Source organism: Suncus etruscus, chromosome 3, assembly GCF_024139225.1.
Source record: "Suncus etruscus isolate mSunEtr1 chromosome 3, mSunEtr1.pri.cur, whole genome shotgun sequence".
In the NCBI taxonomy this organism is placed as follows: Eukaryota; Metazoa; Chordata; class Mammalia; order Eulipotyphla; family Soricidae; genus Suncus; species Suncus etruscus.
Window position 1 is genome coordinate 131,491,683 of NC_064850.1, and position 14,488 is coordinate 131,506,170.

General features: G+C 37.5%; 1 non-coding gene across 1 annotated transcript; it reads right to left on the minus strand.

Annotated features, from left to right (window-relative positions):
- Positions 1-2,939: 2,939 nt before the first annotated feature.
- LOC126005740 (U6 spliceosomal RNA) lies at positions 2,940-3,046 on the minus strand. The gene has a single exon (XR_007494777.1). It is a non-coding gene; the product is annotated as a U6 spliceosomal RNA (small nuclear RNA).
- Positions 3,047-14,488: the final 11,442 nt, after the last annotated feature.

Below are 14,488 nucleotides of genomic sequence, written 5' to 3' on the forward strand. Positions count from 1 at the left end.
GTGAGGCCTTGCTTTGGATGTGGTCAGCATAGGTTCCATCCCCAGCATCCCATATAGACCCCTCATCATTGCCAGGAACAGTTCTTGAACCAGAACCAGGAGTAAGGTTTAAGAACTGAGTGGTGTGACTCAAGGACAAAAATAAAAAGAGTGAGAGAAAAAAGATCGAATGAGAGACAGAGAGAAACAAAAAAATAAGTGTCTGAAATCTAAGTGATGTTGCAAAGACACTGCCTTCACATGAGTGAAGTGATAGTGATTTCTTAGAAGATGAGAATTAAAGATTTAAGATGTATGAATACTGGGAAGGTGCAGGCAACAAGAAATGGTCCCTTCCCTTATGCTTCTCTCAATGAAAAATCACCCTGTGTTTTCAACCAAAAGTAAACAATGCATAATATTATATCTAGGAAGGCAACTGATCATCAGCTCACTCATTAATAATTTCTATTTAAATTCAGGTGTGTGATGCAGCAACAGTTTCCTGGACATTATTATCAACACTATTGTAAATCACAGTGCCTTAATAATAAATGTAAAATAAATAAATATATAAATTAAGGGTATATTGCAGTATCCTCAAGACATTTCAGATGAGCATTGTGGATGGTGTTTCCTCTGCCTTTTCTTCCTCCCAGGCTATGATTTGTTGCCCATGCCTTTCTTTCTTGATTGGGAGGATTCTTCCAAGCAGTACGCAGGAAGTCCTGAGATGCCCCATCATTCTTAGGGGTTTATGTGGTGCTAGGATTATCCCAATTTTGCCATATTCAAGGCAATCATTGCTGCCTTTGTACTAACTCACTGGTCCTTGAATTTCAATATTCTTGGGTAATTTTATTGAGTTATGTTCAGATATTTGGGTTTAATAATGAACAAAAATAATTATGATTGTCCAACATAGTTAAGCTATTCAGCATTTCCATATTAGAGCTTTTCTTAACTCAGTACCAATACCTCAAATCTCAAAGATTTTATTACAACAGATAAGTGTGAAGTGATTTTTGCTTGTTCTAACTTTCCAGAGAGTGAACATTAAATAAAAAATGTTGCTATAAGTCACTGGTGAATGTAGTGAGAAAAACTTTCAGGTGGAACAACAGATGTGAAGAGTTAAAGCTTGTAAAGAGTGGAGAACAGATGTGTGTGTGTGTGTGTGTGTGTGTGTGTGTGTGTGTGTGTGTTTGGTATGCGTTTCAAATAGTGATAGGAAGCTAGTATAGGTTCCATTAACTTTATTAAAAAACTGATATATTTGGCAAAAAAAAAAAAAAAAAAACACAAAAAAAAACGGGGAAAGGCTGGAGACTGCTTCAACAGACCCCACATGCCAGGATTTCATGCTGTTCTTCTTACAACTGGTATATGGGGGCCACTGAGTGGGGTTGCTAGCCGACAGGCCCCTTGTACTTAACACTAGTGCAGGGGGATGGGACCCCCCAAGCCAGAGCAGGCCTTCAGGACAAGGCTGGGCAGCCACGTCTGGGGGGAGTGACTTTGGGGGGGGGAGGGAGACACACCTTCCCTAATGAAGAAAAAACAGGGCAATGCTGGAGACTGCTTCAACAGACCCCACATGCCATGATTTCACTGTTCCTTTTACAACTGCTATGTGGGGATCACTGAGCGGGGGAGCTAGCGACAGGCCCCTTGTACTGAATACTAGTGCAGGGGAATGAGACCCCCCTCCAAGCCAAAGCAGGCCTTCAGGGCAAGCCCGGGCACCTGGGTCTCTGTCATTGTGGGGGAAGGGAAATCAGACCCTTCCATGGCCATAAATGGGGCCATGCAGTGGACCCCCTTGCAGGGGTGTCCCTTTTCACTAGTCCTCATTTTCTAAATTATTTTTTTAACCATAATTCCACAATGCTCATAATTTTAGATTGTTCCTAGGAAAGGAAATGGAATTCCCAAGACTTAGAGAATAATACTGGAATAGATCTCTAATGTTATTCTATATGTGTGTGTGAATTTCTATACAGTGGTCTTCTCTCTGATTGCTAAACCTAAACTGTAAACAATCCATGTCTATAGTGTATATAACCCCTCTTATATATTACCCCTCCCCCACTACAGAATCCCTTCTACACTCCCATCCTCCAATCCTGATCCATTATCCCTCCTTATTTAACCCTCTTTCCCCTCAGTTCTTAACTCATTAGGCACCATGATCCACTTCCTGCCCCAACAAACTACCACCCAGCTCCTAAATGAAAAGACACCCTCTCAGTCCCACATCTTGCCCTGGCAAGAAACTAAAACCAACATGCCTGCTGACTCATGCTATGTGGCCCTTCTCATTCCCCTTAAAACATGGACTGTTGTTGCATGGTACCAGATTCAGCTTAGAAAGACCCCCAGCTCAAGGACACTACCTGATCTCATAATGCTGCAAATCATGTCTCAAACTCAAGACCAAGGTTTGTGATAAAAAAAAAAGTGCCTTGGATTTCACACCCCACAAGAATATCTCAAAAGATCTAATTGGGAGGCCTATATTGCCTTGTATGTTTGATATCTTTATAACAGTGCATCTTAGGGTGTTTATTCCTAAATATAAAGGTAGCCTCCTCCATCACTTGTTTTCTTCAATATATATATATATATATATATATATATATATATATATATATATATATATATATATACACACACACACACACACACACACACACACACACACACACACACATTTTCTTTATCTCACTGGTTTTGGTTCTGCTTGGTACGAAAACCAAGAAGAGGAAAAAGTTTTGCCTGGGATAAAAGCTCAGATCAAAACCAGAGTGCAGAGACTGTGTCACCATCATTCTTACCCACAATAGCACCAGCAATACAATATGACACAATATGCTTTTGAATAGGCACAGAAAAGAAGGGGAAACCATATACACAGAAACAAGTTCTTACTTCTAGGGATAAGAACTCATACTTTTCTTTTTAATATGGAATGCTTCACAAATTTGAGTGCCATCCTTGCGCAGGGACCATGCTAATCTTCTCTGTATCGTTCCAATTTTAGTATATGTGCTGCCGAAGCGAGCACAGAACTCATACTTGCCACACCAGCACTTCTTTTTTTTCTCTTCATTTTTTTACTTCTCTTTTTTCTTCGTAATTTTTCTTTTTCTTCATTTTCACTTTTGTGTTTATTATTTGTTGATTCTTTTGCTGCTGGGTGCTTTTTAGTTTTTTGGTAGCTGCTATCTTTTTTTCTTTGTCCCCTTTCAGCAGAACCACACAACATGAATCATCTTGTTCTGCCTCATGAATTAAGGGGGAAAAATGAAGGGTACCAGGACCAAACAGCCATAAGAACATTGAGTGGAATTAAAAAATGATCCGACTTAAACATCAAACCTGAAGTCAACAACAGAAGCAATACCCTATATACAGAGGGGAACAGTTTCACTAGCACTCTTGGGGACAATGGAGTGATATGGAACACATGCTGGGAAAAGGGGTGGAGGGAGGAGGACGAACCTGGTAGTGGGAAAGGCTCTGATTCATTGTCACTATGTACCTTAAATACTACTGTGAAAGATTTGTTATTCACTCTTTGGTCACAATAAAAATTATTTAAAAACTGATATATTCAAGGAAAGAAAGAAGATTTAGAAAGATATGCTAATGAAGATAGCATGTTTATACTAAATATAGTATGTCATAGTAGTGATTTATAATTCTGAATACCCAAGACCTGTATAAAATTATAAACAATAAAATATTTGTATACTTCAATAAATATTTTTATAAAACACATGAGTACTGTTCAGTACATTCTACTTTTTGTGATTCTATGTGCTCTTGTAACCTTTTATTCTCTCCAAGTATTTTCCTCTTACTCTGGGAACCAATATCTAATAATTGAGCCTCTTTAGTCTAATTAGTTTCCATTAAATGATAACTTTTTGAATACCAACTCTCCAAAATCTCTTAAGAGATGGGAATTCATTTCATAAGATATGAATCTATCCTAATGTGTTAAAGGATTAATTGTACTTTATCCATTACACTTCTAGGAAAATGTTTTAAGAGGCCTTCAGATCCTTAACTGAAGAGATTTGCTAATATGGAAGTGTTGAGGTGGCAAAACAAGCTGGTACTTGTTTGGAAACAAATGGATCTCTTGGACCACCTTAAATCAGAGCATATACATCAAGCACAGAGATGCTTCTGCCATGAGATATAGTTATAAAAATGTATCTCAAGTCAGAAAAAAAGGTTCTGAGTTAAAACTAGATAGCTCTAATATTCATTAGCATAGTTTTTTGATTTTGCAATAGAATAACTGAGAAGTCCTTTGATGTATCAAAAATTAAGCCTTTGATGTATCAACTGCTATATGGCTTGAGGGATTAGTTTAGATTAGAAGATTCTAGTCTCTGGTCTATCCAGCTTTTAAAGTCTTGTGCATCTTTTCATTAAAAGGAAATGGCAGCTGGCATTCTTCTGGGAAGGTCTCCATGCTTGTAGTGGTGTTCTGTGTGTATGACATCAAAGGCAGTTTTGTTCCCATCCTGCCAAGGAGACTTGGGGAAAGCTGATAAGAGTAGTCGCTGACCTTCAGAAGTACATTGGTCATACTATTAGCACTGTGTGTTTCCTTGACTTCTTAAAGAATTCTTGATCTGAGGAGATAATACAGAGACAAACACTTTCCTTACCTATGTTTTCAACCCATGTTTAATCCATGGTACTATCAGGGTACACTGCATTTCTGAACATAAATCCAGGAATAAACTAAGTACTGACAGACCACACCCCTAACACCCCAAGTTTTGGTTGTTTTTGTTTTTGTTTGTTTGTTTTGCTTGTTTCCTAGGAAGTCAAGTTGCATCCAGGTACTTACTGGTTCTTCTTTGGTGTATATCTTTTATGAAAGCTATGCTAACGTTAAAGCAGTAGAAAACTAAAGTGGAATTTGGCAAGGCAAACTTCTTGTATAACATTTATGGAGTGAGACTCTCATTTATGTAATTTATATAAATTGTGAACACACAATTTTTAAATATTTTTATTGTGACCAGTGATTTACAAGTCTTTACAGTGATACTTAAGGTACATAGTGACAATGAATTAGGGCCATTTCCACCAACAGTGTTGTCCTCCCCTCACCCTTGTTCCCAGCATTCATCTCATCCTCCATCTTTTGCCCCATGGACTGCTAGTGTAAAAGGCCTCCTTTGTGTAAAGCTTGTTGTAAATTGGGTATCGATTCTGGTGTCATTGACTTTGGGTTTGATGCTTAAGTCTGATAATTTTTTATTTCCACTCAATGTTCATACAACTGGTTGTTCCTAGTACCATGAATTTGTTTTTCTCCTCAAGTTTTGAGGGAGAACAAGATGATTCAAATTCTGTGGTTGGGTTGGAAAAAGAAAAGAGAGAAGAACAAAGCTTGGAGGAATCTGTCTAGAGGCTATAAATATCAATTCAGAAGAAGAAAGAAAAAACAAAAACAAAAAATAAGCAATGATAAAAAACACAGTAGCAGCAACAAAAAAAATCATCACCAAAACAACAACCACAAGAAAGAAAGGGAAAAAAGAGAGAGAAATTAAGGGCTGGTGTGGGAAGGCTTTGTTTGGTTTGTGTGTGTGTTTGTGTGTGTGTGTGTGTGTTTGCATAGGGCACATAAGTATTGGGGAATTTAGAGGGAATTGCCTTGGCCTAGGAGATACAGAGATTCTCCACCCTTAAAGCATACTGTCATGGAGCAACTACAGACTCCTTACACACTCATTATCGAACCCCAAGGTCTTTTTTATGGTGCCAGGAAACTTTCTGCTCAGTAGTGGATGACAAAATTCAGTCCTCTGTAGCTAGAAATCTTGGTATTTCAATGATTCAGAGGACAAAGTCTAGGATAGAGTCTTTTGTTATTATTCTAGAAGTTCTGTTCCATCATTATTGCTGTAATCACTCTTCTGTAATTAGTGATCTTGGTTTGTGCACAGATCCTAGGTCGAAGACTAGGTTAGAGTCTTCTCTTATGGCACCAGAAGTTCTGCTCAGTCATGGTTGTTCTAGTCAGAACTCTGGGATTAGTGATCTTGGTTGTTGCACAGATCAAAAGACGGCATATCTTCTGATTTCAACTTACATTAGGTGATGAGACAAGGTAAACTGCTCTTGGATCAAGTTTTTGCTGTTTCAGCATTGTCAGGTTGTTGTATCAACATGTCACAAGTTGGTGCCAGGCAGTGTTAGGGATTTCCCAGGGGGAGTTTGGTTCCTGGTGCTGTTGTAGGGAGCTATGTCGGATCTTCATTTGGGATTTGGGGTTCAGGATTAGACGGTCACTGTCCAATCATATGAACTTGAGTGCTCATGACACGTGTGAACACACAATTTATGCATTTTTTGTTTATCTAAAGTAAAATGGTCATCACAGGGCATAATCTGGTGTGGCATCAGACCTTGAGAATCAAAATCTATGGTCTTAAGTAACTCTTTAAATAAGTTTTGGTGGCTGCACTCTTATGTAATATGTTTCTGGAATGAAAAAAAGGTATGCTTAAAAGAGAGAAAAAGAAGTTAAAATTTTTCTCCTGTGTTCTGAGATGATTCTGATTATCTCTCCTTTCCTTGTCTTCTAGAAAATTTGCTAGGTTCCTTCCCTCAAAGCCTGTTTAGGGAGAAAGCAAAAGTTGTTCCCCCAACTTCCTTTTTTCCCTAACCTATTCTTTTGGTATGTAAGAGCCCACCTAGATTACAGGATCCCCCTCACTCCGGGAAATTTGATTCTGGAGAATAAAGAGAGCAGTTCTGGCTTTGGTAAGGGCAGAGAGAGCATATGGCAGAGAAGCCATCAGGCAAAAAGCAGGCTGACTCCAATGAATATCTTTTCTGACTGCCTTGGTATCATTTCTCTGCTGTTACCCTGCTTCTTCCTGCTTTCTTCCCTGCTTCTTTATTTCTTCTGCTTTCTTTCTGTTGTTCCAAGATGTGTGGGGTTTAGAAACACAGCATCTGGGGAAATCTCACAACTTTGAATTTTTATTTTACAACTTGTATTTGACCTACAGACCCGAGAAGACCCCATCAATGGTGAATGACCTGACCCTCTGGTGGATAATCACCCTGTTGGTTCCTCAAATTGGACCTAATGTGCCATGCTTTTCACTGGAGCATCAATGTACATAGTTCCTGTTCTGATCGACTTGATGTTGCACTGGTCCACCTACCTGAATTTCTCACTCTGGACTTTATGTGCCGGCTCCCTAGAGATTCTCCTGCACACATGCCAAAAGAGGGGAAAAGTGCCTTCCAGTAGTGATTTCTCCATATAAAGGCCTCCCCAAGACTGATAATTTATTGTTTACTACTGGTTTACTCTGGATTAGTAACCAGAGAGACCCCACCTCCCAAATGATGAAGCAGCTACCATTTCTTCAGACTCAGAGTCTAAAAAGGGCTCAACCAGAGATATCCCCAGATCCCAAACACTGAATCAGGTAGACAAGCTGGTGCTGGCAAGAGAAGTCCTGGGCATTGTCAAATGGTTCAATGTTCATAATGGTTATGGATTTATCAACAGAAATTACACCACAGTAGATGTTTTTGTTCACTGGACAACCATTAAAAGGAACAACCCTAGTAAGCTTTTGTGTAACACTGGAGACAAATGGATGTTTAGAAACACAACATCTGGGTGGTTTCACAATCTTTGGATTTTTATTTTACAACAGCCTCTAAACAATTAAGCTATAGAAGTCTTTTGTTCTTTTAGTGTACTGACTCAGAATTGACCCTCCTAGGACTACGTACTATTTTGAGAGTGAGCAATTAAGCAGTACTCAGGTTTATGGCACACCAGAACCATGAACCTGGAATGGCTCATTTGTTCTCCCTAAATAGCTGCCTGTTGAAAGAGGGGGAAGTGATTGCTTCTTCATAAATGAACTTCAGGGAAGGTTTATGTGCCTGATATCCCAGGAGTCAGCTATGTTGAGTGGATTAAAATACCCCTAGGAATTCTGTAAGCAGAGTAAATTAGAGCCCTGGTTAGCCCCACAGTCTCAGCATCTCAACAATAGATCTATAACACAATTTTTTTTCACAGAACTACAGTCAACGCCTACCCAGGAAACAGTATGCATAGCTATTTATCTTCCAATGTTCTATGTTTTCTTTTTATGTTTCTTTCAGCTATCCATCCACATCTTATATTTCTAGAAGACTTATTCCCACAAAAGCGTGTCTCACTAAAGTTCCCTAAAGAGCAGTGAACATATGTTTTTGCTGTCCTCAGCTTAAATTAACCAAATGTAATCCTTTCATAGAAAGGATGCATTCAAAGACCGAGACTTAAGAGTGTAGGGAGAGAAATAACTACATTGAGAACTATCATAACAGTGTGAATGAATGAGGGAAGTAGAAAGCCTATCTTGAGTGCAGATGGGGGTGGGGTGGAAAGAAGGGAGATTTGGGACACTGGTGATGGGAAATTTGCACTGGTGAAGGGGGGTGTCCTTTATATGACTGAAACCCAACTACAATCGTATTTGTAATCAAGGTGTTTAAATAAAGATATTTAAAAATAAATAAAAAGAGTGTAGGGAGAGAAGGTGATCTGGTAACTTGACAAGATTCTTGAAGCTACTTTCTTGCCTCTAAAACATCAAAGAAAAATCACTTTGTGGTAAGTTGCAGTGATAAACTGAGGAAGAAGAGGCAAAGGAATTTAATGGCTCAAGTATACTTTCTACAAGTTACAAGCTTCTTTCCCTTCTTGTCACCTTAACTTGATCTCCAAAACCAGATCTTCATTTCTGAGGGCTATACCCGTCCTTTGCTTACCAAGTACTCCTAGAGAATTTCTGAGGTCTCACACTGGAGCAAGACCTATGTGAAAAGCATTTAACATTCAGTTTTGTTTTCAAGAAGTTAAGATTATTAATCTTGAGGTTTTTTTTTCAGTTTTTATATTTAAGTTAACATAAAAGTGAATTGAACTCATAGGTTCTTGAGTATTGTATGGAAGATTTGCCTACAAAATTTAGATGCTTAAGAATTAGGTTTTATTTTACAGCTTAAATAGATGGGTCTGGATTCTTCCCTAGTGTCCAGGAATCTCTTTATAAAAATACAATGCCACTCATCACTGGTAAAGGACAGTGTACCTGTCCCCTGATGACTGGTCTACATTACTATAGATGTCCTGTTCCTGTCCCTGTGCTTTTTTACATGCCCTCAGTATATGATGTCCTTGTCATGTCCTTAAACCATTCTCTATCCATATATATTCCTATTCCTAGTCCATAATCTGCAGCTAGAATCCTCTAACCAGTGTCCTTTTGCTGTGTTTTGCTGCTCTAGAATCTGTCACTGGTCCTCTCTAGGGCTGTTCTCCAGAGTGGTTTTTCTTAATCTCCAACCATATCCACTGCACATTGGTGAAAATATTTGCAGTTCTGCACCCATCTGTGCTGGGAGGGAGAAAAAGAGAGTATTACCTAGCTGGGTTGTTTCTTCTTATCTCCTAATATCTTTCACTCCCAGTCAATTCATTCATAACCTATCTCGACTTGATACTTAGTCATGGCTAGATTTACATGCCTAGTTAAGTTAACTAGTTTACCTGGTGCTCCACCCTTCCACTCCTACCATTTATGGAACAAGTGGAGTTTGCAAATGTTTTACAAGTTAGTCTTCATTTAAAAGTCAGTCTTCCCCAATATTTACTGTGCCAGAGCAGGAGGGAAAAAATAAAAATACAAAAAGCACAAAACCTTGGTTATTATCTATATATTTTTTTACCTCCATTTATTATTGTTATTATTATTTTTATTCACCTATCTATTTTGGTCGATTTCTCTGTTTGGGAATGAGTATTGAAATGGTCCCCAATCATACTTATATTTTCTCTTCCTTTCATTTCTTTCGTTATGTGCTATGCCATGTTTCTCATTTCAAGACCATGGCGTGTTTTTTTTTTTTTGTTTGTTTTTGTTTGTTTTTTGTTTGTTTTGCTTTTTGTTGTTTGTTGGTTTGCCTGTTTTTTTTGTTTTTGTTTTTGTTTTTGTTTTTGTGGTGCTTATCGATATAGCTCGAGCCCTCACTGGATATTTGACACTTCTTTTGGTACTGGTGGAGTATTTCACCTTCTTTTTCTCCATCTCTCAAATCGTTGATGAGAGCCTCTAGAAGGATTCCGCCCAGTTTCGGGATATTAGACCCTTACCCCAGTTTATTACTTTTCTCTTTTTCAAACAAAACCACGCAACTTGAACTAGCTAGTCCTGCCTCCAGTTAGAGGGGGAACTAAGGGAGGCATCAAGACCAAACAGGTGCAAGACTACTAAGTTGTGGGTTAGATACAGAGGGGACCACATATTCTAGCCGACCTGGGGTGAGGGAAGAGGAAATGGGAGGTAGGACAGAAACGGAGGTGTAGGGAGGACAATTTGGTGATGGGAATCCCCCCTGATTTTATGTAAATATGTACCTAAAATATTATTGTCAACACTATGTAAACCACTATGATCAAAATAAAAATTAAAAAAAAAGTCAGTCTTCCCATTTGTTTCTTTTAATAAATGTAAATTAGGTTTCTTCTGAGAAAAAAAGTTTCTAATTCTAGGATTCCAACTCCTGAAATAAACGTTTTGTAGAAAAATAATTTTGAAAGAAAGTTATAATATTTTGTTTTTCACACTGACTTTTCACACTGACTTTTCACACTGGTTGAACATAGAGTTCTCAGGAGGTGGATCTACTTTGACCAGAGGATCGAGTTTCTCCCCAAGCTGGAGAGATCATCATTTTAGAATTCGTTTTCCAATACTTCAGAAGATTCTATTAAAAGCATTTTACTAAGTCTTTGCCACAAGTAGTCAGGAGTCTCCAAAATTGAGTATACAAAGATTGGGTTCAACTATTTTTTTCAATTTGAATTTGATTGATTTATTTTCTTATCATTTAAATAACACGATTGAGTTTCATTTAAAATTCTCTATTGGTATCTTCAAAATCATCTGTTATGAGAAACATCAATAAAATTCTTAACTCAAAACTTCCCCCAACATAATAAAGAATATTGTTTCCAACAGAAACAAGGGAACCAATCAGTTTCACCACTGCCAACAAGTCACAAGCAACTGTGATGAGATGCAATAAAGCCTAGAGTCCCAATGCCTGATTGCTGCCCTTTCCCACAAAGAATACTATAAAAGTTCCATTTATTATTGAACTGCTCCTAGAGCATGCACTCCTTTATTGTTAAGTACTAAAGAAGTTCTAAGACTTAGAGCCAGAGTGATAGTGCAGCGGTAAGGTGTTTGCCTTGCATGCTGTTGACCCAGGGGAGACCTGGGTTTTATCCCTGATGTCCCATATGGTTCCCCAAGCCAGGAGCAATTTCTGAACACATAGCCAGGAGTAACCTTTGAGCATCATTGGGTGTGGCCCAAAAAATGAAAACAAAACAAAATAAAAAAGTCTTTCCAAGACAAATTTAAAGTACCAAGTTAACTGCACCTCCCCTTTTTCATCTTCAATAGGTGTGGTTCAGTAGGTTCAGATGGTGTGGCTTCTTCACCACTTCATTGTGTCCTTGCCTCTTTATCATCACTTGTCTGTAAATTTTGTTGTAAAGTTGAACTCTGAATATTTCTAAAAGTCCCAACAGTCTCTTGCCTATTTAGTGAACCTCAGTGAATGAGTATCTAGTGAATAAATTAATTATATTAACCTGAGAAATTTTATTATATTAACTTCATACTTTTCAATTGGAATAAGACTGTCTGAGTGGTCAGAATGTGCCAAAGCTGGTAGCTCTGTTCTTTCCACTTAATTCAGTGATGCACCATAATTAGGAGGACAAGATGCAAATCAAATCCCACTTTCAAAAAGCTTTTCTCAAAGTTATGGAATAATGTAGAAATAAGTTTTTGAAGCTGCTTGAGAGTAAAATAAAGGTTTAATCTTATAACATAAATTCAGATACAAACAACATGTTTTACAATTCAATTGTATTCTGTCTTACAGATTGTCCTACAAATCTCTGAGATTTGTTGAAGATACTCAGAGGGCCCAGAGAAGCTGAGTTGAGCTGATGTCATGTGATTAAATTCTTCCAGAGCTCAGGAGCACTGAGGCCTGGGACCTGTGCTCTTGTTTCTCTCCCAAAGCTGTATCCATGCGGAGCCTACAAAGACACTGTTGTACTTGGAGTTCATTCCACAAATGCTCATGAGTTGGGTTTAGAGAATGAAAATGGCTGCTATGTGGATTACCTCAACCCAAATAGAGTAAATTTCAGTGTGGGCAGCATTGACAGCCTACGATAATGGTGACTCAAAATGGGAAAAAGAGAGTTGCCATTCAATTTACTGAGATTGTTTTATTTCTAACCAACTTCTTAACTTTGTCTATTGAAAGTCAAATAAACAGGCCTCACTTGGTTCTTCTCAAATCAGCTCTTGGATTGAGTAATTAAGGTGAGTAGTTTAGATTGAGAATCATGAAAATTCACGATTAGGATTATTATAATTTCTAAGATTAAAAATTGCAAAGTTGCATTTTCAGCACAAAAACTGGCCATTTCTACACAAAATACGTAAAAGCGCTATTAAGGTTATTTTACATTGTTGTCTTCTAAAGAACACATCAAAGACTTCGATAATAGTTAAAAAGAGAGGTGCTATTTGCATGATGATCCTTAATCCCTTAAAAGCAAAGTCTGCTGAGTTCTGAATCTTTCACTTGGTAAAATCTTGTAACAAACACATCCTGTTGAAGAAGTTGTCCTAATTTGAGCTACCCCTAGTGTAAAACACCTTGAAATATCCCAAGGATGTGAAAGAACTCAGTTGCATTTAATGGGTCTTTGTCAGCCTTGAAACCATGGGTGAGCTATCTCACTTGACTGCCAATTCAAATGTTCCCATAGAGTAATATCTACAATCTCATTATTTTTGATTACCAATCTGTTCCTTATGATGATTTACTGGCCAGAATATATATAGTAGCCTTTTAGTAGTTCCAGTTTATATAATGACAATTTACATAGTGGTTGCACATAGCAATCAGTCTGTCTTTAATTATCAAATAATTAAAAGACAGTCAAATGTGATGATATATAAAACATTTCCTCTGGAAGAGAATTTAAAGGTTTATTTTTAGGAGCAGCACTTAGATAAAGTGTAAAAGAGACCCCACTCTAGATTTATAAAAAACAGTGATGTTTTATGACTCATTTCTCATGCAACAGTAATCTCATAAATCTGAGCAATTAATTAGAAAGATAGTTATCATTTCTTCAAATACATGCATTCATAGTACACGGGCCTTTACATTCAAAATTCTGATTTAACACCTTAGTCTTTACAACAAGGAAGTAAAATTTTCAAGTTTGTTGGTGATTACAATTAAGTACCGACATATGCAAATATGCATCTTATTTTCTAACTCCTAAAAGGATGATTTTTTCCAAAAATAATTTAAATAATATTAAATATTATTTATTTGTTTATTATTTAAATTTTCCAACAATAACTGCTTCCAATCAAATGTATAAATTTATTGAGGTGAAATTTCTTACAATCCATTGTGCATTAGCCAGGATAGGAAATGTCTCAAATCTCAGTAGCTTATACAACTGTTTAATATGATTTATCAATCATCTCATTAATGAGTGGCAGAGAATTTCATTCAAATGGGTGCTAGAGGAACCACTAACTTGGCATGGAACATTTCTCATACTACTGGAGTCACTTCTACTGTTGTTCACTAAAAAACACATATTGCAGATGGGATCTGATTGAAATTGTATTAGATATTCAGTGCCCAGGGTTCTAAGGAGAGAATACCATGTGTGATCAGTATTTACTAAGATTGTCAAATTTAGTGAAGATGTTAGAGGTACTAGCTCTGTATTACACACTGGATGTTGAGGAATTTCAATAACTGTTGAAGGGCAAATAAATTGTGGGGAGTTAATGGTGAGGAAAATGAGGAAAGAATTTTATTTGCGAGTAAAATAAATTATATGGCAAGTACCATAATAAAATTATTATTGAATAACTATTGGCTTTATATATGAAAATAAATGTAATTTAGGAAGATGAGAAACATGAGTAAGGTAGGTAACATTTGAGCCAGTACTAACAATACCATCAATACCATATCATAGTTTCTTTCTTTCCCTTCCTTCCTTCCTTCCTTCCTTCCTTCCTTCCTTCCTTCCTTCCTTCCTTCCTTCCTTCCTTCCTTTTTTTATTTTGGTTTCTGGGCCACAGCTGGCCATGCTCAGGGGCTACTCTTGGCTCTGCACTCAGAAATCACTCCTGGCAGGCTTGAGGGACTATATGGGATGCTGGGGGTGGAAATTGTAAATGTCTTACCACTGTGCTATTGCTCCAGCCCCAATACCATAATTTTCTTATGAGTTCATCACAATATCAACTGAAATAATTGTTTACTTTTTGTTTGTTTTAGGCCATACCCAGTGATGTGCAAGGGTTACTCCTGGTTCTGTATT